Raw genomic sequence first — 25,679 nt, forward strand, 5'->3', positions numbered from 1 at the left:
CTCACCCAGGGGTGTCAGGCAGACAGGGTGCAGTGTGGAACTGGTGTGTCCACACACCCACGGGAAACGGGAGGCAGGGCGCAGTGTTGATGTGGCTGTGTCCACTCACCCACGGGAGATGGGCAGGCAGAGCGCAGTGTGGAACTTGCTGTGTCCACACACCCATGGGAGATGGTCAGGCAAGGTGCTTTGTGGATGTGGCTGTGTCCACTCACCAATGGGAGACGGGCAGGCTGGGCGCCGTGTGTATCTGGCTCTGTCCACTCACCCACTGGAGATGGGCAGGCAGCGCGCAGTGTGGATCCTGCTGTTTCCACTCAACCACGGGAGACGGGCAGGCAGGGCGCAGTGTGGATCTGACTGTGTCCACTCACCCATGGGTGATGGGCAGGCAGAGCTCTGTGTGGATCTGGCTTTGTCCACACACCCAATGGAGACGGGAAGGCAGGGCGCTGTTTGGATCTGGGTGTGTCCACTTACCCATGGGATATGGTCAGGCAGGGCGCTGTGTGGAACTGGCTGTGTCCACTCACCCACAGGAGACAGGGAGGCAGGGTGCAGTGTCGATCTTGCCGTGTCCACACAGCCACGGGAGACGGGGAGGCAGGGCGCAGTGTGGATCTTGCCGTGTCCACACACCCATGGGAGACGGGATGGCAGGTTGCAGTGTGGATGTGGCTGTGTCCACTCACCCACGGGAGATGAGCAGGCAGGGCGCAGTGTAGATCTGGCTGTTTCCACTGACCCACGGTAGATGGGCAGGCAGGGCGCTGTGTGGATGTGGCTGTGTCCACTCACGCACGGGAGACGGGCAGGGAGGGCGCTATGTGGATCTGGCTCTGTCCACTCACCCACGGCAGATGGGCAGGCAGGGCGCTGTGTGGAACATGCTGTGTCCACACATCCATGGGAGATGGTCAGAAAGGGTGCTGTGTGGATGTGGCTGTGTCCACTCACCCACCAGAGATGGGCAGGCAGGGCGCGGTGTGGATCTGGCTGTGTCCACTCACCCATGGGAGACGGGCAGGAAGGGTGCTGTGTGGATGTGGCTGTGTCAACACACCCACGGGAGACGGGCAGAGAGTGTGCTGTTTGGATCTGGCCAGAAAGGGTGCTGTGTGGATGTGGCTGTGTCCACTCACCCACCGGAGACGGGCAGGCAGGGCACTGTGTAGATCTGGCTGTGTCCACACACCCACCGGAGACGGGCAGGCAGGGCGCGGTGTGGATCTGGCTGTGTCCACACACCCATGGGGGACGGTCAGACAGGGTGCCAGACTTTTGGTCTGAGACCTGAGAGTCCAGATGCCACGCATGCTGCCGCGTGGCAGCGGTGTCGCGGCTTGGGACAAGAGGAGGCCCCACGGTGAGGGCTGGCGCGCCAGGCACCACGGCGGGCGCCGAGGGTGGGGGTCACCCCCACCCCGGCCGCTGCTGCGCTCCCAGAAAGGGGACAGAACAAGAGGCAAAAAAAAGAAGAAGAAGAAGAAGAAGCCTGTGGCACCCGGTATGCCCAGGCGTTCTCCCATCCAGGTACTAACGATGGCCCAACCCTGCTTAGCTTCTAAGACCAGACGAGATACGGGGCGTTCAGGGTGGTGTGGCCACCCTCTGTGCTTCCCCCCCCCCCCCCCCCCGCCTCCTCCCGCCCCAGGCCCCGTGGGCTCCCAGGGAAGGAAGGGGGTGATGGGCGGGGCGGGGCAGGGTGGCGGGCTGTCTCTCTATACACACACACACACTCACACTAACACAAGATGCGCCTCCATGGCTGGACTCGCCAAGGTGGAGCCCTTCCAGCCCCCCTCGTCTCCTCCCCCGGCCTCCATCACCTACCCGCTGCCCACCCCCAGCCCGTCGCCACCACTGACTACGCACAGCGCCGGATGCTCGCCCTTTGACCACAGCCAGGGGCCGCCCTCCCCCACAACCCCTTTCAGCTGCGCCCCCCCTCGCCCTGTGGGTGGGCTGCCGCCTATTCCCCCGGGCCAGGGCTGGGGCACAGCGCAAGGGGGAGGGGAGCCAGTGTATGGGGACTCTCTCTGGGGATGTGTCCCATGGGTGGGGTGGGGTGGCGTGGTTTGTGGGGCGCTGAAGAAATCAGTCCCCTCCATCTCCTACCTCTGGAAAACGCCCAAGCCCGTGGAGAAATGCCGGCACCGCTTCCTGGGGGCTGGGACCCTCCTCTGTGTCCTCCTGTGGCCCGGTCCAAGGGGCCTGGGTCTGGCCGGGGCTGCATTGGACCCCGACCACCCTGGCGTGTGGACTCGCTAAAAATCGGTGATTAGATATTGGATTCCAGCTTCATTGAGGTCATTTCACTAATGAGTGCACCGGAAAGAGTTTCCTAATCCATCTCTGAGGGTGGCAACTGAAAGAGAATTTTAAAGCAGACAGAATAGGCGAGGAAAGGCATAGGAGATTTCCACACCCAGTAAGGAAGCCTTTCCCGAAATGGAAGAAAGAAACGAGCAAACAGAGACACAGTTAGCCCGCCCGGATCAGAGTCTGCCCCTGAGAGAAAGTACCCTGACCAGGTTCACCTGTGGGTGGGTCGCGAGCTGGCGGCATTCAGAAGAGCGAGGCCCGCAGTCTGTGCGGAAGACACCCGCACTCGGGTGTGTGTGGCGGCACAATTCACAAGCAGCTCCAGATGTTAAGCCAAGGAGAAGCCAGGGAGTTCCCAACCCCCCAGGTGTCCTCAGCCCACGACTGGCTGCTGTGGGAATGCGAAGCCCGGCTCCTTGTCTCAGAGCGGGGTTCCCAGGAGGATCAGGCTGAAGCTGGGACTTGGCCTCAAAGTGTCCCCTCGCATGGCCACCCCCTTCCCCTTCCTGCTCCTCTACTCCTGGTGCCCCTCCATCCAGGGACCAGACCTTAAAGAGTCACCCGCAAGAGAATCCTGGTCCCAAAAGAGCCTTCTGGGGGACCCGTGCTGAGAGAGGTTGTGGGCATGGCCCGCTGGGGCTCTGCCCGACCCAGGGCTGAGAGATGCAACCTCCCAGCTCTGGGTCCCTGCAGGGGAAGCGTTGGCAAGCACAGGGCCAGTCCTCCAAAGGCCCAGGTGCAGGGAGCCCAGGCCAAGCAGCCTGTGGAAGAAGCCACCCCGGGAACACGACTGCAGGCCACGGCCCTTCCCACCTCCTCCTCCTCCTCCTCCTGCTCCTCCACCCCCCCCGACCTCCCACCCCCCCACCCCACCCCCCCGACATGGCGCAGGGCTCAGAGACACCTCAGACACTTGCTACCCAAAGTGCAAAGGGCATCAGTTGCTCCTCCAAAACCCCCCCCCCTGCCCAGCAGACCGCGTTGTCCAGCCAGCCCCCGGGCCTCCCTGGGGTGCCCAGCACAAAAGTGCAGACAACCACCGGACCCTCAATCTCAGTTTTCGGATGTTTTTGCCACTCTAAGGACCCGCAGGCCAGCTGGGCCTTCTGGCAGGACAGAGAGCCCCGGAATCCGACGTGGAGAGCTGGGTGTACGTCCCCACGAGGAGGCGGTCCCCACCTCCGCGGCTCTCCCCTTGCGGGGGGGAAAAGCAGCCACGGGGCCTCAGAGAAGACACCAGGCTGGGCGCCCGCCCCACAGTGGGGGCACGTCCCCCGCAGGCCACTTAGCGACGGCCGCCGGCCGGCGGACGGTTGGGTGGCGCGAGACGCTGCGGCCGCCCTGCTACCGGGTTCCTGGGAGGGCGTCCTGGAACCAGCGTCCACACCAAGCCCTTGGAAGGCCCAGGCGACGGAGGAGCCCCGTCAGGCAGGGGCCGAGGACGGTGACAGGTGACAGGCCGGGCGGGAAGGAGTCAGTCAGGCAGGGGCCGAGGAGGAGACGGGCTGGGTAAGGGTTAGGGTTAGAGTCAGGGCACAAGTCACAATCGCAAAGACCTGGAAGCGACCCGAGTGCCCATGGACCCACGAGTGCGTAAATGCAATGTGGCGCGTGGACACCACGGAGTGCTATTCAGCTAGGAGGAGCAGCGGTGAGAGGGCACCTCTCGTGGTTCTCCTGGCCAGAGCTGGAACCCGTTCCAGTAAGCCAGGTAGCCCAAGAATGGACACACGAGCACCACGTGCTCGCGCTCACCAGCAAATGGGTACGAACCGATGGACACCTAAGTGGACACAGAGGAATCACCTTCATCGGGTGGGTGTCGGGCGGGTGGGGGGAGGGGATGGGCATACACCTCCATTAGGAACGGGGTGGGTGCGCACCGACTGGGGGATGGGCGCACTTGAGGCTCTGACCCGAGGGGGGAGGCTGGGAGAGGGCAACGTACCCGACCTTAACATTGGTAACCCCACAATACGCTGGAACAACATCAGAGGTAAATGAATAAGAACACAGGGGGGAGGGGGGCACGGGCAACACATGTCACCTTAATACTTGGACTCCCATCATCTGCTTGAAAAGAGAGAGAAAAGAAAATGCAATCATAGAGATAAGAGACACTTTTTAAACATAATGAATCCGAAGAGAAAAGTAAAAGGAGGCCTGTGGAGCAGGTCTGGGTGTGACTCCGGATCCCCCAACATCAGGTGCCACCACCAAAGATTCCTACGTGTAGCCCATAGAACCCCAAAAGCAACGGGACGAGTTCTGGTCACATACTCCCTCAAAATGACATCCTGGCCTTCTTCTGGAACTCCCTCCCCTCTCAGACTCTCAAGGTTTCCTCCAGCGTGTCGGTTCCCACAGAGCAGACCTTTGGTCTGAGACCTGACAGTCCAGAAGCCACGCATGCTGCCGCGTGACGGCGGTGTCGCGGCTTGGGACAAGAGGAGGCCCCACGGTGCGGGCTGGGGCGCCAGGCACCGCGGCGGGCGCTGAGGGTGGGGGTGACCCCCACCCCGGGCCGCCGACTCGCTCCCAGAAAGGGGACAGAACAAGAGGCAAAACAAAAAAAAAAAAAAGAAGAAGCCTACGGCACCCGGTATTCCCAGGCGGTCTCCCATCCAAGTACTAACCAGGCCCGACCCTGCTTAGCTTCCGAGACCAGACGAGATCGGGCGCGTTCAGGGTGGTGTGGCCCTAGACGGCGGAGGGCGCCCCTGCCCCGCTCAAGAAGCCGAGCCTCTCTGCGCTTCCCCGCCGCCTCCTCCCCCCGCCCCAGGCCCCGCGCCGGCGCTGACCCGCACCGGGCCGGGCCTGTTGAGTTCACCGGCCGGGTCCGGCGGGCTCCAAGGGACGGGGGTGACAGGCGGGGCGGGGCGGGCAGGGAGCGGCGGGCCGGGGTGGGGGGCTGTCTCTCTATACACACACACACACACACACACACACACTCACACTCACTCACTCACACTCACACAAGATGCGCCTCCACGGCTGGACTCGCCAAGGTGGAGACCTTCCAGCCCCCTTCCTCTCCTCGCCTGGCCCACCCCCAGCTCGTGGCCGCCGCCGCCGCCGCCGCCGCCGCCGCCGCCGATTGCGCACGCGCGGGTCGCCCGCCCTTTGACCCCAGGCAGGGGCCGCCATCCCCGACAACCCCTTTCAGCTGTGCCCCCCACCCTGTGGGTGGGCTGCCGCCTATTCCCCCGGGCCCGGGCTGGGGCACAGCGCATGGGGGAGGGGAGCGAGTGTATGGGGCGTCTCTCTCTCTCTCTAGGGATGTGTCCCATGGGTGGGGTGGCGTGGTTTGTGGGGCGCTGAAGAAATCAGTCCCCTCCATCTCCTACCTCTGGAAAACGCCCAAGCCCTTGGAGAACTGCCGGCAACGCGACCGTGGGGGCCGGGACCCTCCTCTGTGTCCTCCTGTGGCCCAGTCCAAGGGGCCTGGGCCTGGCCGGGGCTGCATTGGACCCCGACCACCCTGGCGTGTGGACTCGCTAAAAATCGGCGATTAGATATTGGATTCCAGCTTCATTGAGGTCATTTCACTAATGAGTGCACCGGAAAGAGTTTCCTAATCCATCTGTGAGGGTGGCAACTGAAAGAGAATTTTAAAGCTGACAGAATAGGCGAGGAAAGGCATAGGAGATTTCCACACCCAGTAAGGAAGCCTTTCCCGAAATGGAAGAAAGAAACGAGCAAACAGAAACACCGGGAGCCCGCCAGGATCAGAGTCTGCCCCCGAGAGAAAGTACCCTGACCAGGTTCACCCGTGGGTGGGTGGCGAGCTAGCGGCATTCAGAAGAGCGAGGCCCGCAGTCTGTGCAGAAGACACCTGCACTCGGGTGTGTGTGGCGGCACGATTCACAAGCAGCTCCAGATGTTAAGCCAAGGAGAAGCCAGGGAGTTCCCAACGCCCCAGGTGTCCTCAGCCCACGACTGGCTGCTGGGGGAATGCGAAGCCCGGCTCCTTGTCTCAGAGCCCTTGTCTCAGAGCGGGACAACCAGGAGGTGTGACGTACACCCCGGGGTTCCCAGGAGGATCAGGCTGAAGCTGGGACTTGGCCTGAAAGTGTCCCCTCGCATGGCCACCCCCTTCCCCTTCCTGCTCCTCTACTCCTGGTGCCCCTCCATCCAGGGGCCAGACCTTAAAGAGTCACCCGCAAGAGAATCCTGGTCCCAAAGGAGCCTTCTGGGGGACCCGTGCTGAGAGAGGTTGTGGGCATGGCCCGCTGGGGCTCTGCCCGACCCAGGGCTGAGAGATGCAACCTCCCAGCTCTGGGTCCCTGCAGGGGAAGCGTTGGCAAGCACAGGGCCAGTCCTCCAAAGGCCCAGGTGCAGGGAGCCCAGGCCAAGCAGCCTGTGGAAGAAGCCACCCCGGGAACACGACTGCAGGCCACGGCCCTTCCCACCTCCTCCTCCTCCTCCTCCTGCTCCTCCACCCCCCCCGACCTCCCACCCCCCCACCCCACCCCCCGACATGGCGCAGGGCTCAGAGACACCTCAGACACTTGCTACCCAAAGTGCAAAGGGCATCAGTTGCTCCTCCAAAACCCCCCCCCCTGCCCAGCAGACCGCGTTGTCCAGCCAGCCCCCGGGCCTCCCTGGGGTGCCCAGCACAAAAGTGCAGACAACCACCGGACCCTCAATCTCAGTTTTCGGATGTTTTTGCCACTCTAAGGACCCGCAGGCCAGCTGGGCCTTCTGGCAGGACAGAGAGCCCCGGAATCCGACGTGGAGAGCTGGGTGTACGTCCCCACGAGGAGGCGGTCCCCACCTCCGCGGCTCTCCCCTTGCGGGGGGGAAAAGCAGCCACGGGGCCTCAGAGAAGACACCAGGCTGGGCGCCCGCCCCACAGTGGGGGCACGTCCCCCGCAGGCCACTTAGCGCCGGCCGCCGGCCGGCGGACGGTTGGGTGGCGCGAGACGCTGCGGCCGCCCTGCTACCGGGTTCCTGGGAGGGCGTCCTGGAACCAGCGTCCACACCAAGCCCTTGGAAGGCCCAGGCGACGGAGGAGCCCCGTCAGGCAGGGGCCGAGGACGGTGACAGGTGACAGGCCGGGCGGGAAGGAGTCAGTCAGGCAGGGGCCGAGGAGGAGACGGGCTGGGTAAGGGTTAGGGTTAGAGTCAGGGCACAAGTCACAATCGCAAAGACCTGGAAGCGACCCGAGTGCCCATGGACCCACGAGTGCGTAAATGCAATGTGGCGCGTGGACACCACGGAGTGCTATTCAGCTAGGAGGAGCAGCGGTGAGAGGGCACCTCTCGTGGTTCTCCTGGCCAGAGCTGGAACCCGTTCCAGTAAGCCAGGTAGCCCAAGAATGGACACACGAGCACCACGTGCTCGCGCTCACCAGCAAATGGGTACGAACCGATGGACACCTAAGTGGACACAGAGGAATCACCTTCATCGGGTGGGTGTCGGGCGGGTGGGGGGAGGGGATGGGCATACACCTCCATTAGGAACGGGGTGGGTGCGCACCGACTGGGGGATGGGCGCACTTGAGGCTCTGACCCGAGGGGGGAGGCTGGGAGAGGGCAACGTACCCGACCTTAACATTGGTAACCCCACAATACGCTGGAACAACATCAGAGGTAAATGAATAAGAACACAGGGGGGAGGGGGGCACGGGCAACACATGTCACCTTAATACTTGGACTCCCATCATCTGCTTGAAAAGAGAGAGAAAAGAAAATGCAATCATAGAGATAAGAGACACTTTTTAAACATAATGAATCCGAAGAGAAAAGTAAAAGGAGGCCTGTGGAGCAGGTCTGGGTGTGACTCCGGATCCCCCAACATCAGGTGCCACCACCAAAGATTCCTACGTGTAGCCCATAGAACCCCAAAAGCAACGGGACGAGTTCTGGTCACATACTCCCTCAAAATGACATCCTGGCCTTCTTCTGGAACTCCCTCCCCTCTCAGACTCTCAAGGTTTCCTCCAGCGTGTCGGTTCCCACAGAGCAGACCTTTGGTCTGAGACCTGACAGTCCAGAAGCCACGCATGCTGCCGCGTGACGGCGGTGTCGCGGCTTGGGACAAGAGGAGGCCCCACGGGGCGGGCTGGGGCGCCAGGCACCGCGGCGGGCGCTGAGGGTGGGGGTGACCCCCACCCCGGGCCGCCGACTCGCTCCCAGAAAGGGGACAGAACAAGAGGCAAAACAAAAAAAAAAAAAAGAAGAAGCCTACGGCACCCGGTATTCCCAGGCGGTCTCCCATCCAAGTACTAACCAGGCCCGACCCTGCTTAGCTTCCGAGACCAGACGAGATCGGGCGCGTTCAGGGTGGTGTGGCCCTAGACGGCGGAGGGCGCCCCTGCCCCGCTCAAGAAGCCGAGCCTCTCTGCGCTTCCCCGCCGCCTCCTCCCCCCGCCCCAGGCCCCGCGCCGGCGCTGACCCGCACCGGGCCGGGCCTGTTGAGTTCACCGGCCGGGTCCGGCGGGCTCCAAGGGACGGGGGTGACAGGCGGGGCGGGGCGGGCAGGGAGCGGCGGGCCGGGGTGGGGGGCTGTCTCTCTATACACACACACACACACACACACACACACTCACACTCACTCACTCACACTCACACAAGATGCGCCTCCACGGCTGGACTCGCCAAGGTGGAGACCTTCCAGCCCCCTTCCTCTCCTCGCCTGGCCCACCCCCAGCTCGTGGCCGCCGCCGCCGCCGCCGCCGCCGCCGCCGCCGATTGCGCACGCGCGGGTCGCCCGCCCTTTGACCCCAGGCAGGGGCCGCCATCCCCGACAACCCCTTTCAGCTGTGCCCCCCACCCTGTGGGTGGGCTGCCGCCTATTCCCCCGGGCCCGGGCTGGGGCACAGCGCATGGGGGAGGGGAGCGAGTGTATGGGGCGTCTCTCTCTCTCTCTAGGGATGTGTCCCATGGGTGGGGTGGCGTGGTTTGTGGGGCGCTGAAGAAATCAGTCCCCTCCATCTCCTACCTCTGGAAAACGCCCAAGCCCTTGGAGAACTGCCGGCAACGCGACCGTGGGGGCCGGGACCCTCCTCTGTGTCCTCCTGTGGCCCAGTCCAAGGGGCCTGGGCCTGGCCGGGGCTGCATTGGACCCCGACCACCCTGGCGTGTGGACTCGCTAAAAATCGGCGATTAGATATTGGATTCCAGCTTCATTGAGGTCATTTCACTAATGAGTGCACCGGAAAGAGTTTCCTAATCCATCTGTGAGGGTGGCAACTGAAAGAGAATTTTAAAGCTGACAGAATAGGCGAGGAAAGGCATAGGAGATTTCCACACCCAGTAAGGAAGCCTTTCCCGAAATGGAAGAAAGAAACGAGCAAACAGAAACACCGGGAGCCCGCCAGGATCAGAGTCTGCCCCCGAGAGAAAGTACCCTGACCAGGTTCACCCGTGGGTGGGTGGCGAGCTAGCGGCATTCAGAAGAGCGAGGCCCGCAGTCTGTGCAGAAGACACCTGCACTCGGGTGTGTGTGGCGGCACGATTCACAAGCAGCTCCAGATGTTAAGCCAAGGAGAAGCCAGGGAGTTCCCAACGCCCCAGGTGTCCTCAGCCCACGACTGGCTGCTGGGGGAATGCGAAGCCCGGCTCCTTGTCTCAGAGCCCTTGTCTCAGAGCGGGACAACCAGGAGGTGTGACGTACACCCCGGGGTTCCCAGGAGGATCAGGCTGAAGCTGGGACTTGGCCTGAAAGTGTCCCCTCGCATGGCCACCCCCTTCCCCTTCCTGCTCCTCTACTCCTGGTGCCCCTCCATCCAGGGGCCAGACCTTAAAGAGTCACCCGCAAGAGAATCCTGGTCCCAAAGGAGCCTTCTGGGGGACCCGTGCTGAGAGAGGTTGTGGGCATGGCCCGCTGGGGCTCTGCCCGACCCAGGGCTGAGAGATGCAACCTCCCAGCTCTGGGTCCCTGCAGGGGAAGCGTTGGCAAGCACAGGGCCAGTCCTCCAAAGGCCCAGGTGCAGGGAGCCCAGGCCAAGCAGCCTGTGGAAGAAGCCACCCCGGGAACACGACTGCAGGCCACGGCCCTTCCCACCTCCTCCTCCTCCTCCTCCTGCTCCTCCACCCCCCCCCGACCTCCCACCCCCCCACCCCACCCCCCGACATGGCGCAGGGCTCAGAGACACCTCAGACACTTGCTACCCAAAGTGCAAAGGGCATCAGTTGCTCCTCCAAAACCCCCCCCCCTGCCCAGCAGACCGCGTTGTCCAGCCAGCCCCCGGGCCTCCCTGGGGTGCCCAGCACAAAAGTGCAGACAACCACCGGACCCTCAATCTTAGTTTTCGGATGTTTTTGCCACTCTAAGGACCCGCAGGCCAGCTGGGCCTTCTGGCAGGACAGAGAGCCCCGGAATCCGACGTGGAGAGCTGGGTGTACGTCCCCACGAGGAGGCGGTCCCCACCTCCGCGGCTCTCCCCTTGCGGGGGGGAAAAGCAGCCACGGGGCCTCAGAGAAGACACCAGGCTGGGCGCCCGCCCCACAGTGGGGGCACGTCCCCCGCAGGCCACTTAGCGACGGCCGCCGGCCGGCGGACGGTTGGGTGGCGCGAGACGCTGCGGCCGCCCTGCTACCGGGTTCCTGGGAGGGCGTCCTGGAACCAGCGTCCACACCAAGCCCTTGGAAGGCCCAGGCGACGGAGGAGCCCCGTCAGGCAGGGGCCGAGGACGGTGACAGGTGACAGGCCGGGCGGGAAGGAGTCAGTCAGGCAGGGGCCGAGGAGGAGACGGGCTGGGTAAGGGTTAGGGTTAGAGTCAGGGCACAAGTCACAATCGCAAAGACCTGGAAGCGACCCGAGTGCCCATGGACCCACGAGTGCGTAAATGCAATGTGGCGCGTGGACACCACGGAGTGCTATTCAGCTAGGAGGAGCAGCGGTGAGAGGGCACCTCTCGTGGTTCTCCTGGCCAGAGCTGGAACCCGTTCCAGTAAGCCAGGTAGCCCAAGAATGGACACACGAGCACCACGTGCTCGCGCTCACCAGCAAATGGGTACGAACCGATGGACACCTAAGTGGACACAGAGGAATCACCTTCATCGGGTGGGTGTCGGGCGGGTGGGGGGAGGGGATGGGCATACACCTCCATTAGGAACGGGGTGGGTGCGCACCGACTGGGGGATGGGCGCACTTGAGGCTCTGACCCGAGGGGGGAGGCTGGGAGAGGGCAACGTACCCGACCTTAACATTGGTAACCCCACAATACGCTGGAACAACATCAGAGGTAAATGAATAAGAACACAGGGGGGAGGGGGGCACGGGCAACACATGTCACCTTAATACTTGGACTCCCATCATCTGCTTGAAAAGAGAGAGAAAAGAAAATGCAATCATAGAGATAAGAGACACTTTTTAAACATAATGAATCCGAAGAGAAAAGTAAAAGGAGGCCTGTGGAGCAGGTCTGGGTGTGACTCCGGATCCCCCAACATCAGGTGCCACCACCAAAGATTCCTACGTGTAGCCCATAGAACCCCAAAAGCAACGGGACGAGTTCTGGTCACATACTCCCTCAAAATGACATCCTGGCCTTCTTCTGGAACTCCCTCCCCTCTCAGACTCTCAAGGTTTCCTCCAGCGTGTCGGTTCCCACAGAGCAGACCTTTGGTCTGAGACCTGACAGTCCAGAAGCCACGCATGCTGCCGCGTGACGGCGGTGTCGCGGCTTGGGACAAGAGGAGGCCCCACGGGGCGGGCTGGGGCGCCAGGCACCGCGGCGGGCGCTGAGGGTGGGGGTGACCCCCACCCCGGGCCGCCGACTCGCTCCCAGAAAGGGGACAGAACAAGAGGCAAAACAAAAAAAAAAAAAAAGAAGCAGCCTACGGCACCCGGTATTCCCAGGCGGTCTCCCATCCAAGTACTAACCAGGCCCGACCCTGCTTAGCTTCCGAGACCAGACGAGATCGGGCGCGTTCAGGGTGGTGTGGCCCTAGACGGCGGAGGGCGCCCCTGCCCCGCTCAAGAAGCCGAGCCTCTCTGCGCTTCCCCGCCGCCTCCTCCCCCCGCCCCAGGCCCCGCGCCGGCGCTGACCCGCACCGGGCCGGGCCTGTTGAGTTCACCGGCCGGGTCCGGCGGGCTCCGAGGGACGGGGGTGACAGGCGGGGCGGGGCGGGCAGGGAGCGGCGGGCCGGGGTGGGGGGCTGTCTCTCTACACACACACACACACACACACACACACACTCACACTCACTCACTCACACTCACACAAGATGCGCCTCCACGGCTGGACTCGCCAAGGTGGAGACCTTCCAGCCCCCTTCCTCTCCTCGCCTGGCCCACCCCCAGCTCGTGGCCGCCGCCGCCGCCGCCGCCGCCGCCGCCGCCGCCGCCGATTGCGCACGCGCGGGTCGCCCGCCCTTTGACCCCAGGCAGGGGCCGCCATCCCCACAACCCCTTTCAGCTGCGCCCCCCACCCTGTGGGTGGGCTGCCGCCTATTCCCCCGGGCCCGGGCTGGGGCACAGCGCATGGGGGAGGGGAGCGAGTGTATGGGGCGTCTCTCTCTCTCTCTAGGGATGTGTCCCATGGGTGGGGTGGCGTGGTTTGTGGGGCGCTGAAGAAATCAGTCCCCTCCATCTCCTACCTCTGGAAAACGCCCAAGCCCTTGGAGAACTGCCGGCAACGCGACCGTGGGGGCCGGGACCCTCCTCTGGGTCCTCCTGTGGCCCAGTCCAAGGGGCCTGGGCCTGGCCGGGGCTGCATTGGACCCCGACCACCCTGGCGTGTGGACTCGCTAAAAATCGGCGATTAGATATTGGATTCCAGCTTCATTGAGGTCATTTCACTAATGAGTGCACCGGAAAGAGTTTCCTAATCCATCTGTGAGGGTGGCAACTGAAAGAGAATTTTAAAGCTGACAGAATAGGCGAGGAAAGGCATAGGAGATTTCCACACCCAGTAAGGAAGCCTTTCCCGAAATGGAAGAAAGAAACGAGCAAACAGAAACACCGGTAGCCCGCCAGGATCAGAGTCTGCCCCCGAGAGAAAGTACCCTGACCAGGTTCACCCGTGGGTGGGTGGCGAGCTAGCGGCATTCAGAAGAGCGAGGCCCGCAGTCTGTGCAGAAGACACCTGCACTCGGGTGTGTGTGGCGGCACGATTCACAAGCATCTCCAGATGTTAAGCCAAGGAGAAGCCAGGGAGTTCCCAACGCCCCAGGTGTCCTCAGCCCACGACTGGCTGCTGGGGGAATGCGCAGCCCGGCTCCTTGTCTCAGAGCCCTTGTCTCAGAGCGGGACAACCAGGAGGTGTGACGTACACCCCGGGGTTCCCAGGAGGATCAGGCTGAAGCTGGGACTTGGCCTGAAAGTGTCCCCTCGCATGGCCACCCCCTTCCCCTTCCTGCTCCTCTACTCCTGGTGCCCCTCCATCCAGGGGCCAGACCTTAAAGAGTCACCCGCAAGAGAATCCTGGTCCCAAAGGAGCCTTCTGGGGGACCCGTGCTGAGAGAGGTTGTGGGCATGGCCCGCTGGGGCTCTGCCCGACCCAGGGCTGAGAGATGCAACCTCCCAGCTCTGGGTCCCTGCAGGGGAAGCGTTGGCAAGCACAGGGCCAGTCCTCCAAAGGCCCAGGTGCAGGGAGCCCAGGCCAAGCAGCCTGTGGAAGAAGCCACCCCGGGAACACGACTGCAGGCCACGGCCCTTCCCACCTCCTCCTCCTCCTCCTCCTGCTCCTCCACCCCCCCCCCCCGACCTCCCACCCCCCCACCCCACCCCGACATGGCGCAGGGCTCAGAGACACCTCAGACACTTGCTACCCAAAGTGCAAAGGGCATCAGTTGCTCCTCCAAACCCCCCCCCTGCCCAGCAGACCACGTTGTCCAGCCAGCCCCCGGGCCTCCCTGGGGTGCCCAGCACAAAAGTGCAGACAACCACCGGACCCTCAATCTCAGTTTTCGGATGTTTTTGCCACTCTAAGGACCCGCAGGCCAGCTGGGCCTTCTGGCAGGACAGAGAGCCCCGGAATCCGACGTGGAGAGCTGGGTGTACGTCCCCACGAGGAGGCGGTCCCCACCTCCGCGGCTCTCCCCTTGCGGGGGGGAAAAGCAGCCACGGGGCCTCAGAGAAGACACCAGGCTGGGCGCCCGCCCCACAGTGGGGGCACGTCCCCCGCAGGCCACTTAGCGACGGCCGCCGGCCGGCGGACGGTTGGGTGGCGCGAGACGCTGCGGCCGCCCTGCTACCGGGTTCCTGGGAGGGCGTCCTGGAACCAGCGTCCACACCAAGCCCTTGGAAGGCCCAGGCGACGGAGGAGCCCCGTCAGGCAGGGGCCGAGGACGGTGACAGGTGACAGGCCGGGCGGGAAGGAGTCAGTCAGGCAGGGGCCGAGGAGGAGACGGGCTGGGTAAGGGTTAGGGTTAGAGTCAGGGCACAAGTCACAATCGCAAAGACCTGGAAGCGACCCGAGTGCCCATGGACCCACGAGTGCGTAAATGCAATGTGGCGCGTGGACACCACGGAGTGCTATTCAGCTAGGAGGAGCAGCGGTGAGAGGGCACCTCTCGTGGTTCTCCTGGCCAGAGCTGGAACCCGTTCCAGTAAGCCAGGTAGCCCAAGAATGGACACACGAGCACCACGTGCTCGCGCTCACCAGCAAATGGGTACGAACCGATGGACACCTAAGTGGACACAGAGGAATCACCTTCATCGGGTGGGTGTCGGGCGGGTGGGGGGAGGGGATGGGCATACACCTCCATTAGGAACGGGGTGGGTGCGCACCGACTGGGGGATGGGCGCACTTGAGGCTCTGACCCGAGGGGGGAGGCTGGGAGAGGGCAACGTACCCGACCTTAACATTGGTACCCCCACAATACGCTGGAACAACATCAGAGGTTAATGAATAAGAACACAGGGGGGAGGGGGGCACGGGCAACACATGTCACCTTAATACTTGGACTCCCATCATCTGCTTGAAAAGAGAGAGAAAAGAAAATGCAATCATAGAGATAAGAGACACTTTTTAAACATAATGAATCCGAAGAGAAAAGTAAAAGGAGGCCTGTGGAGCAGGACTGGGTGTGACTCCGGATCCCCCAACATCAGGTGCCACCACCAAAGATTCCTACGTGTAGCCCATAGAACCCCAAAAGCAACGGGACGAGTTCTGGTCACATACTCCCTCAAAATGACATCCTGGCCTTCTTCTGGAACTCCCTCCCCTCTCAGACTCTCAAGGTTTCCTCCAGCGTGTCGGTTCCCACAGAGCAGACCTTTGGTCTGAGACCTGACAGTCCAGAAGCCACGCATGCTGCCGCGTGACGGCGGTGTCGCGGCTTGGGACAAGAGGAGGCCCCACGGTGCGGGCTGGGGCGCCAGGCACCGCGGCGGGCGCTGAGGGTGGGGGTGACCCCCACCCCGGGCCGCCGACTCGCTCCCAGAAAGGGGACAGAACAAGAGGCAAAACAAAAAAAAAAAAAAGAAGCAGCCTACGGCACCCGGTATTCCCAGGCGGTCTCCCATCCAAGTACTAACCAGGCCCGACCCTGCTTAGCTTCCGAGACCAGACGAGATCGGGCGCGTTCAGGGTGGTGTGGCCCTAGACGGCGGAGGGCGCCCCTGCCCCGCTCAAGAAGCCGAGCCTCTCTGCGCTTCCCCGCCGCCTCCTCCCCCCGCCCCAGGCCCCGCGCCGGCGCTGACCCGCACCGGGCCGGGCCTGTTGAGTTCACCGGCCAGGTCCGGCGGGCTCCGAGGGACGGGGGTGACAGGCGGGGCGGGGCGGGCAGGGAGCGGCGGGCCGGGGTGGGGGGCTGTCTCTCTATACACACACACACACACACACACACACACTCACACTCACTCACTCACACTCACACAAGATGCGCCTCCACGGCTGGACTCGCCAAGGTGGAGACCTTCCAGCCCCCTTCCTCTCCTCGCCTGGCCCACCCCCAGCTCGTGGCCGCCGCCGCCGCCGCCGCCGCCGCCGCCGCCGCCGCCGCCGCCGATTGCGCACGCGCGGGTCGCCCGCCCTTTGACCCCAGGCAGGGGCCGCCATCCCCACAACCCCTTTCAGCTGCGCCCCCCACCCTGTGGGTGGGCTGCCGCCTATTCCCCCGGGCCCGGGCTGGGGCACAGCGCATGGGGGAGGGGAGCGAGTGTATGGGGCGTCTCTCTCTCTCTCTAGGGATGTGTCCCATGGGTGGGGTGGCGTGGTTTGTGGGGCGCTGAAGAAATCAGTCCCCTCCATCTCCTACCTCTGGAAAACGCCCAAGCCCTTGGAGAACTGCCGGCAACGCGACCGTGGGGGCCGGGACCCTCCTCTGGGTCCTCCTGTGGCCCAGTCCAAGGGGCCTGGGCCTGGCCGGGGCTGCATTGGACCCCGACCACCCTGGCGTGTGGACTCGCTAAAAATCGGCGATTAGATATTGGATTCCAGCTTCATTGAGGTCATTTCACTAATGAGTGCACCGGAAAGAGTTTCCTAATCCATCTGTGAGGGTGGCAACTGAAAGAGAATTTTAAAGCTGACAGAATAGGCGAGGAAAGGCATAGGAGATTTCCACACCCAGTAAGGAAGCCTTTCCCGAAATGGAAGAAAGAAACGAGCAAACAGAAACACCGGTAGCCCGCCAGGATCAGAGTCTGCCCCCGAGAGAAAGTACCCTGACCAGGTTCACCCGTGGGTGGGTGGCGAGCTAGCGGCATTCAGAAGAGCGAGGCCCGCAGTCTGTGCAGAAGACACCTGCACTCGGGTGTGTGTGGCGGCACGATTCACAAGCAGCTCCAGATGTTAAGCCAAGGAGAAGCCAGGGAGTTCCCAACGCCCCAGGTGTCCTCAGCCCACGACTGGCTGCTGGGGGAATGCGAAGCCCGGCTCCTTGTCTCAGAGCCCTTGTCTCAGAGCGGGACAACCAGGAGGTGTGACGTACACCCCGGGGTTCCCAGGAGGATCAGGCTGAAGCTGGGACTTGGCCTGAAAGTGTCCCCTCGCATGGCCACCCCCTTCCCCTTCCTGCTCCTCTACTCCTGGTGCCCCTCCATCCAGGGGCCAGACCTTAAAGAGTCACCCGCAAGAGAATCCTGGTCCCAAAGGAGCCTTCTGGGGGACCCGTGCTGAGAGAGGTTGTGGGCATGGCCCGCTGGGGCTCTGCCCGACCCAGGGCTGAGAGATGCAACCTCCCAGCTCTGGGTCCCTGCAGGGGAAGCGTTGGCAAGCACAGGGCCAGTCCTCCAAAGGCCCAGGTGCAGGGAGCCCAGGCCAAGCAGCCTGTGGAAGAAGCCACCCCGGGAACACGACTGCAGGCCACGGCCCTTCCCACCTCCTCCTCCTCCTCCTCCTGCTCCTCCACCCCCCCCCCGACCTCCCACCCCCCCACCCCACCCCGACATGGCGCAGGGCTCAGAGACACCTCAGACACTTGCTACCCAAAGTGCAAAGGGCATCAGTTGCTCCTCCAAACCCCCCCCCTGCCCAGCAGACCACGTTGTCCAGCCAGCCCCCAGGCCTCCCTGGGGTGCCCAGCACAAAAGTGCAGACAACCACCGGACCCTCAATCTCAGTTTTCGGATGTTTTTGCCACTCTAAGGACCCGCAGGCCAGCTGGGCCTTCTGGCAGGACAGAGAGCCCCGGAATCCGACGTGGAGAGCTGGGTGTACGTCCCCACGAGGAGGCGGTCCCCACCTCCGCGGCTCTCCCCTTGCGGGGGGGAAAAGCAGCCACGGGGCCTCAGAGAAGACACCAGGCTGGGCGCCCGCCCCACAGTGGGGGCACGTCCCCCGCAGGCCACTTAGCGACGGCCGCCGGCCGGCGGACGGTTGGGTGGCGCGAGACGCTGCGGCCGCCCTGCTACCGGGTTCCTGGGAGGGCGTCCTGGAACCAGCGTCCACACCAAGCCCTTGGAAGGCCCAGGCGACGGAGGAGCCCCGTCAGGCAGGGGCCGAGGACGGTGACAGGTGACAGGCCGGGCGGGAAGGAGTCAGTCAGGCAGGGGCCGAGGAGGAGACGGGCTGGGTAAGGGTTAGGGTTAGAGTCAGGGCACAAGTCACAATCGCAAAGACCTGGAAGCGACCCGAGTGCCCATCGACCCACGAGTGCGTAAATGAAATGTGGCGCGTGGACACCACGGAGTGCTATTCAGCTAGGAGGAGCAGCGGTGAGAGGGCACCTCTCGTGGTTCTCCTGGCCAGAGCTGGAACCCGTTCCAGTAAGCCAGGTAGCCCAAGAATGGACACACGAGCACCACGTGCTCGCGCTCACCAGCAAATGGGTACGAACCGATGGACACCTAAGTGGACACAGAGGAATCACCTTCATCGGGTGGGTGTCGGGCGGGTGGGGGGAGGGGATGGGCATACACCTCCATTAGGAACGGGGTGGGTGCGCACCGACTGGGGGATGGGCGCACTTGAGGCTCTGACCCGAGGGGGGAGGCTGGGAGAGGGCAACGTACCCGACCTTAACATTGGTACCCCCACAATACGCTGGAACAACATCAGAGGTTAATGAATAAGAACACAGGGGGGAGGGGGGCACGGGCAACACATGTCACCTTAATACTTGGACTCCCATCATCTGCTTGAAAAGAGAGAGAAAAGAAAATGCAATCATAGAGATAAGAGACACTTTTTAAACATAATGAATCCGAAGAGAAAAGTAAAAGGAGGCCTGTGGAGCAGGTCTGGGTGTGACTCCGGATCCCCCAACATCAGGTGCCACCACCAAAGATTCCTACGTGTAGCCCATAGAACCCCAAAAGCAACGGGACGAGTTCTGGTCACATACTCCCTCAAAATGACATCCTGGCCTTCTTCTGGAACTCCCTCCCCTCTCAGACTCTCAAGGTTTCCTCCAGCGTGTCGGTTCCCACAGAGCAGACCTTTGGTCTGAGACCTGACAGTCCAGAAGCCACGCATGCTGCCGCGTGACGGCGGTGTCGCGGCTTGGGACAAGAGGAGGCCCCACGGTGCGGGCTGGGGCGCCAGGCACCGCGGCGGGCGCTGAGGGTGGGGGTGACCCCCACCCCGGGCCGCCGACTCGCTCCCAGAAAGGGGACAGAACAAGAGGCAAAACAAAAAAAAAAAAAAGAAGAAGCCTACGGCACCCGGTATTCCCAGGCGGTCTCCCATCCAAGTACTAACCAGGCCCGACCCTGCTTAGCTTCCGAGACCAGACGAGATCGGGCGCGTTCAGGGTGGTGTGGCCCTAGACGGCGGAGGGCGCCCCTGCCCCGCTCAAGAAGCCGAGCCTCTCTGCGCTTCCCCGCCGCCTCCTCCCCCCGCCCCAGGCCCCGCGCCGGCGCTGACCCGCACCGGGCCGGGCCTGTTGAGTTCACCGGCCGGGTCCGGCGGGCTCCGAGGGACGGGGGTGACAGCGGGGCGGGGCGGGGCGGGGCGGGCAGGGAGCGGCGGGCCGGGGTGGGGGGCTGTCTCTCTATACACACACACACACACACACACACACTCACACTCACACTCACTCACTCACACTCACACAAGATGCGCCTCCACGGCTGGACTCGCCAAGGTGGAGACCTTCCAGCCCCCTTCCTCTCCTCGCCTGGCCCACCCCCAGCTCGTGGCCGCCGCCGCCGCCGCCGCCGCCGCCGATTGCGCACGCGCGGGTCGCCCGCCCTTTGACCGCAGGCAGGGGCCGCCATCCCCGACAACCCCTTTCAGCTGTGCCCCCCACCCTGTGGGTGGGCTGCCGCCTATTCCCCCGGGCCCGGGCTGGGGCACAGCGCATGGGGGAGGGGAGCGAGTGTATGGGGCGTCTCTCTCTCTCTCTAGGGATGTGTCCCATGGGTGGGGTGGCGTGGTTTGTGGGGCGCTGAAGAAATCAGTCCCCTCCATCTCCTACCTCTGGAAAACGCCCAAGCCCTTGGAGAACTGCCGGCAACGCGACCGTGGGGGCCGGGACCCTCCTCTGTGTCCTCCTGTGGCCCAGTCCAAGGGGCCTGGGCCTGGCCGGGGCTGCATTGGACCCCGACCACCCTGGCGTGTGGACTCGCTAAAAATCGGCGATTAGATATTGGATTCCAGCTTCATTGAGGTCATTTCACTAATGAGTGCACCGGAAAGAGTTTCCTAATCCATCTGTGAGGGTGGCAACTGAAAGAGAATTTTAAAGCTGACAGAATAGGCGAGGAAAGGCATAGGAGATTTCCACACCCAGTAAGGAAGCCTTTCCCGAAATGGAAGAAAGAAACGAGCAAACAGAAACACCGGTAGCCCGCCAGGATCAGAGTCTGCCCCCGAGAGAAAGTACCCTGACCAGGTTCACCCGTGGGTGGGTGGCGAGCTAGCGGCATTCAGAAGAGCGAGGCCCGCAGTCTGTGCAGAAGACACCTGCACTCGGGTGTGTGTGGCGGCACGATTCACAAGCAGCTCCAGATGTTAAGCCAAGGAGAAGCCAGGGAGTTCCCAACGCCCCAGGTGTCCTCAGCCCACGACTGGCTGCTGGGGGAATGCGAAGCCCGGCTCCTTGTCTCAGAGCCCTTGTCTCAGAGCGGGACAACCAGGAGGTGTGACGTACACCCCGGGGTTCCCAGGAGGATCAGGCTGAAGCTGGGACTTGGCCTGAAAGTGTCCCCTCGCATGGCCACCCCCTTCCCCTTCCTGCTCCTCTACTCCTGGTGCCCCTCCATCCAGGGGCCAGACCTTAAAGAGTCACCCGCAAGAGAATCCTGGTCCCAAAGGAGCCTTCTGGGGGACCCGTGCTGAGAGAGGTTGTGGGCATGGCCCGCTGGGGCTCTGCCCGACCCAGGGCTGAGAGATGCAACCTCCCAGCTCTGGGTCCCTGCAGGGGAAGCGTTGGCAAGCACAGGGCCAGTCCTCCAAAGGCCCAGGTGCAGGGAGCCCAGGCCAAGCAGCCTGTGGAAGAAGCCACCCCGGGAACACGACTGCAGGCCACGGCCCTTCCCACCTCCTCCTCCTCCTCCTCCTGCTCCTCCACCCCCCCCCGACCTCCCACCCCCCCACCCCACCCCCCGACATGGCGCAGGGCTCAGAGACACCTCAGACACTTGCTACCCAAAGTGCAAAGGGAATCAGTTGCTCCTCCAAACCCCCCCCCTGCCCAGCAGACCGCGTTGTCCAGCCAGCCCCCGGGCCTCCCTGGGGTGCCCAGCACAAAAGTGCAGACAACCACCGGACCCTCAATCTCAGTTTTCGGATGTTTTTGCCACTCTAAGGACCCGCAGGCCAGCTGGGCCTTCTGGCAGGACAGAGAGCCCCGGAATCCGACGTGGAGAGCTGGGTGTACGTCCCCACGAGGAGGCGGTCCCCACCTCCGCGGCTCTCCCCTTGCGGGGGGGAAAAGCAGCCACGGGGCCTCAGAGAAGACACCAGGCTGGGCGCCCGCCCCACAGTGGGGGCACGTCCCCCGCAGGCCACTTAGCGCCGGCCGCCGGCCGGCGGACGGTTGGGTGGCGCGAGACGCTGCGGCCGCCCTGCTACCGGGTTCCTGGGAGGGCGTCCTGGAACCAGCGTCCACACCAAGCCCTTGGAAGGCCCAGGCGACGGAGGAGCCCCGTCAGGCAGGGGCCGAGGACGGTGACGGCCCGGGCGGGGAGGAGCGTGTCAGGCAGGGGCAGAGGACGGTGACAGGTGACAGGCCGGGCGGGAAGGAGTCAGTCAGGCAGGGGCCGAGGAGGAGACGGGCTGGGTAAGGGTTAGGGTTAGAGTCAGGGCACAAGTCACAATCGCAAAGACCTGGAAGCGACCCGAGTGCCCATCGACCCACGAGTGCGTAAATGAAATGTGGCGCGTGGACACCACGGAGTGCTATTCAGCTAGGAGGAGCAGCGGTGAGAGGGCACCTCTCGTGGTTCTCCTGGCCAGAGCTGGAACCCGTTCCAGTAAGCCAGGTAGCCCAAGAATGGACACACGAGCACCACGTGCTCGCGCTCACCAGCAAATGGGTACGAACCGATGGACACCTAAGTGGACACAGAGGAATCACCTTCATCGGGTGGGTGTCGGGCGGGTGGGGGGAGGGGATGGGCATACACCTCCATTAGGAACGGGGTGGGTGCGCACCGACTGGGGGATGGGCGCACTTGAGGCTCTGACCCGAGGGGGGAGGCTGGGAGAGGGCAACGTACCCGACCTTAACATTGGTAACCCCACAATACGCTGGAACAACATCAGAGGTAAATGAATAAGAACACAGGGGGGAGGGGGGCACGGGCAACACATGTCACCTTAATACTTGGACTCCCATCATCTGCTTGAAAAGAGAGAGAAAAGAAAATGCAATCATAGAGATAAGAGACACTTTTTAAACATAATGAATCCGAAGAGAAAAGTAAAAGGAGGCCTGTGGAGCAGGTCTGGGTGTGACTCCGGATCCCCCAACATCAGGTGCCACCACCAAAGATTCCTACGTGTAGCCCATAGAACCCCAAAAGCAACGGGACGAGTTCTGGTCACATACTCCCTCAAAATGACATCCTGGCCTTCTTCTGGAACTCCCTCCCCTCTCAGACTCTCAAGGTTTCCTCCAGCGTGTCGGTTCCCACAGAGCAGACCTTTGGTCTGAGACCTGACAGTCCAGAAGCCACGCATGCTGCCGCGTGACGGCGGTGTCGCGGCTTGGGACAAGAGGAGGCCCCACGGTGCGGGCTGGGGCGCCAGGCACCGCGGCGGGCGCTGAGGGTGGGGGTGACCCCCACCCCGGGCCGCCGACTCGCTCCCAGAAAGGGGACAGAACAAGAGGCAAAACAAAAAAAAAAAAAAGAAGAAGCCTACGGCACCCGGTATTCCCAGGCGGTCTCCCATCCAAGTACTAACCAGGCCCGACCCTGCTTAGCTTCCGAGACCAGACGAGATCGGGCGCGTTCAGGGTGGTGTGGCCCTAGACGGCGGAGGGCGCCCCTGCCCCGCTCAAGAAGCCGAGCCTCTCTGCGCTTCCCCGCCGCCTCCTCCCCCCGCCCCAGGCCCCGCGCCGGCGCTGACCCGCACCGGGCCGGGCCTGTTGAGTTCACCGGCCGGGTCCGGTGGGCTCCAAGGGACGAGGGTGACAGGCGGGGCGGGGCGGGCAGGGAGCGGCGGGCCGGGGTGGGGGGCTGTCTCTCTATACACACACACACACACACACACACACACACACTCACACTCACTCACTCACACTCACACAAGATGCGCCTCCACGGCTGGACTCGCCAAGGTGGAGACCTTCCAGCCCCCTTCCTCTCCTCGCCTGGCCCACCCCCAGCTCGTGGCCGCCGCCTCCGCCGCCGCCGCCGCCGCCGCCGCCGATTGCGCACGCGCGGGTCGCCCGCCCTTTGACCGCAGGCAGGGGCCGCCATCCCCGACAACCCCTTTCAGCTGTGCCCCCCACCCTGTGGGTGGGCTGCCGCCTATTCCCCCGGGCCCGGGCTGGGGCACAGCGCATGGGGGAGGGGAGCGAGTGTATGGGGCGTCTCTCTCTCTCTCTAGGGATGTGTCCCATGGGTGGGGTGGCGTGGTTTGTGGGGCGCTGAAGAAATCAGTCCCCTCCATCTCCTACCTCTGGAAAACGCCCAAGCCCTTGGAGAACTGCCGGCAACGCGACCGTGGGGGCCGGGACCCTCCTCTGTGTCCTCCTGTGGCCCAGTCCAAGGGGCCTGGGCCTGGCCGGGGCTGCATTGGACCCCGACCACCCTGGCGTGTGGACTCGCTAAAAATCGGCGATTAGATATTGGATTCCAGCTTCATTGAGGTCATTTCACTAATGAGTGCACCGGAAAGAGTTTCCTAATCCATCTGTGAGGGTGGCAACTGAAAGAGAATTTTAAAGCTGACAGAATAGGCGAGGAAAGGCATAGGAGATTTCCACACCCAGTAAGGAAGCCTTTCCCGAAATGGAAGAAAGAAACGAGCAAACAGAAACACCGGTAGCCCGCCAGGATCAGAGTCTGCCCCCGAGAGAAAGTACCCTGACCAGGTTCACCCGTGGGTGGGTGGCGAGCTAGCGGCATTCAGAAGAGCGAGGCCCGCAGTCTGTGCAGAAGACACCTGCACTCGGGTGTGTGTGGCGGCACGATTCACAAGCAGCTCCAGATGTTAAGCCAAGGAGAAGCCAGGGAGTTCCCAACGCCCCAGGTGTCCTCAGCCCACGACTGGCTGCTGGGGGAATGCGAAGCCCGGCTCCTTGTCTCAGAGCCCTTGTCTCAGAGCGGGACAACCAGGAGGTGTGACGTACACCCCGGGGTTCCCAGGAGGATCAGGCTGAAGCTGGGACTTGGCCTGAAAGTGTCCCCTCGCATGGCCACCCCCTTCCCCTTCCTGCTCCTCTACTCCTGGTGCCCCTCCATCCAGGGGCCAGACCTTAAAGAGTCACCCGCAAGAGAATCCTGGTCCCAAAGGAGCCTTCTGGGGGACCCGTGCTGAGAGAGGTTGTGGGCATGGCCCGCTGGGGCTCTGCCCGACCCAGGGCTGAGAGATGCAACCTCCCAGCTCTGGGTCCCTGCAGGGGAAGCGTTGGCAAGCACAGGGCCAGTCCTCCAAAGGCCCAGGTGCAGGGAGCCCAGGCCAAGCAGCCTGTGGAAGAAGCCACCCCGGGAACACGACTGCAGGCCACGGCCCTTCCCACCTCCTCCTCCTCCTCCTCCTGCTCCTCCACCCCCCCCCGACCTCCCACCCCCCCACCCCACCCCCCGACATGGCGCAGGGCTCAGAGACACCTCAGACACTTGCTACCCAAAGTGCAAAGGGAATCAGTTGCTCCTCCAAACCCCCCCCCTGCCCAGCAGACCGCGTTGTCCAGCCAGCCCCCGGGCCTCCCTGGGGTGCCCAGCACAAAAGTGCAGACAACCACCGGACCCTCAATCTCAGTTTTCGGATGTTTTTGCCACTCTAAGGACCCGCAGGCCAGCTGGGCCTTCTGGCAGGACAGAGAGCCCCGGAATCCGACGTGGAGAGCTGGGTGTACGTCCCCACGAGGAGGCGGTCCCCACCTCCGCGGCTCTCCCCTTGCGGGGGGGAAAAGCAGCCACGGGGCCTCAGAGAAGACACCAGGCTGGGCGCCCGCCCCACAGTGGGGGCACGTCCCCCGCAGGCCACTTAGCGCCGGCCGCCGGCCGGCGGACGGTTGGGTGGCGCGAGACGCTGCGGCCGCCCTGCTACCGGGTTCCTGGGAGGGCGTCCTGGAACCAGCGTCCACACCAAGCCCTTGGAAGGCCCAGGCGACGGAGGAGCCCCGTCAGGCAGGGGCCGAGGACGGTGACGGCCCGGGCGGGGAGGAGCGTGTCAGGCAGGGGCAGAGGACGGTGACAGGTGACAGGCCGGGCGGGAAGGAGTCAGTCAGGCAGGGGCCGAGGAGGAGACGGGCTGGGTAAGGGTTAGGGTTAGAGTCAGGGCACAAGTCACAATCGCAAAGACCTGGAAGCGACCCGAGTGCCCATCGACCCACGAGTGCGTAAATGAAATGTGGCGCGTGGACACCACGGAGTGCTATTCAGCTAGGAGG

The 25,679-nt window shown here is 63.5% G+C and overlaps 6 non-coding genes across 6 annotated transcripts; all 6 read right to left on the reverse strand.

The window, feature by feature from the left end:
• Positions 1-4,912: 4,912 nt before the first annotated feature.
• On the reverse strand, positions 4,913-5,031 carry LOC142873130 (5S ribosomal RNA). The gene has a single exon (XR_012921178.1). It is a non-coding gene; the product is annotated as a 5S ribosomal RNA (ribosomal RNA).
• Positions 5,032-8,510: 3,479 nt separating this feature from the next.
• Positions 8,511-8,629, reverse strand: LOC142873241 (5S ribosomal RNA). The gene has a single exon (XR_012921278.1). It is a non-coding gene; the product is annotated as a 5S ribosomal RNA (ribosomal RNA).
• A 3,481-nt stretch (positions 8,630-12,110) lies between these two features.
• Positions 12,111-12,229, reverse strand: LOC142873254 (5S ribosomal RNA). The gene has a single exon (XR_012921291.1). It is a non-coding gene; the product is annotated as a 5S ribosomal RNA (ribosomal RNA).
• Positions 12,230-15,713: 3,484 nt separating this feature from the next.
• On the reverse strand, positions 15,714-15,832 carry LOC142872968 (5S ribosomal RNA). Its single transcript, XR_012921074.1, has one exon. It is a non-coding gene; the product is annotated as a 5S ribosomal RNA (ribosomal RNA).
• Positions 15,833-19,320: 3,488 nt separating this feature from the next.
• Positions 19,321-19,439, reverse strand: LOC142872979 (5S ribosomal RNA). The gene has a single exon (XR_012921085.1). It is a non-coding gene; the product is annotated as a 5S ribosomal RNA (ribosomal RNA).
• Positions 19,440-22,971: 3,532 nt separating this feature from the next.
• LOC142872990 (5S ribosomal RNA) lies at positions 22,972-23,090 on the reverse strand. The gene has a single exon (XR_012921096.1). It is a non-coding gene; the product is annotated as a 5S ribosomal RNA (ribosomal RNA).
• Between the last annotated feature and the right edge of the window lie 2,589 nt (positions 23,091-25,679).

The sequence above is a fragment of the Microcebus murinus genome, chromosome 9, assembly GCF_040939455.1.
Source record: "Microcebus murinus isolate Inina chromosome 9, M.murinus_Inina_mat1.0, whole genome shotgun sequence".
NCBI classification, from domain to species: Eukaryota; Metazoa; Chordata; class Mammalia; order Primates; family Cheirogaleidae; genus Microcebus; species Microcebus murinus.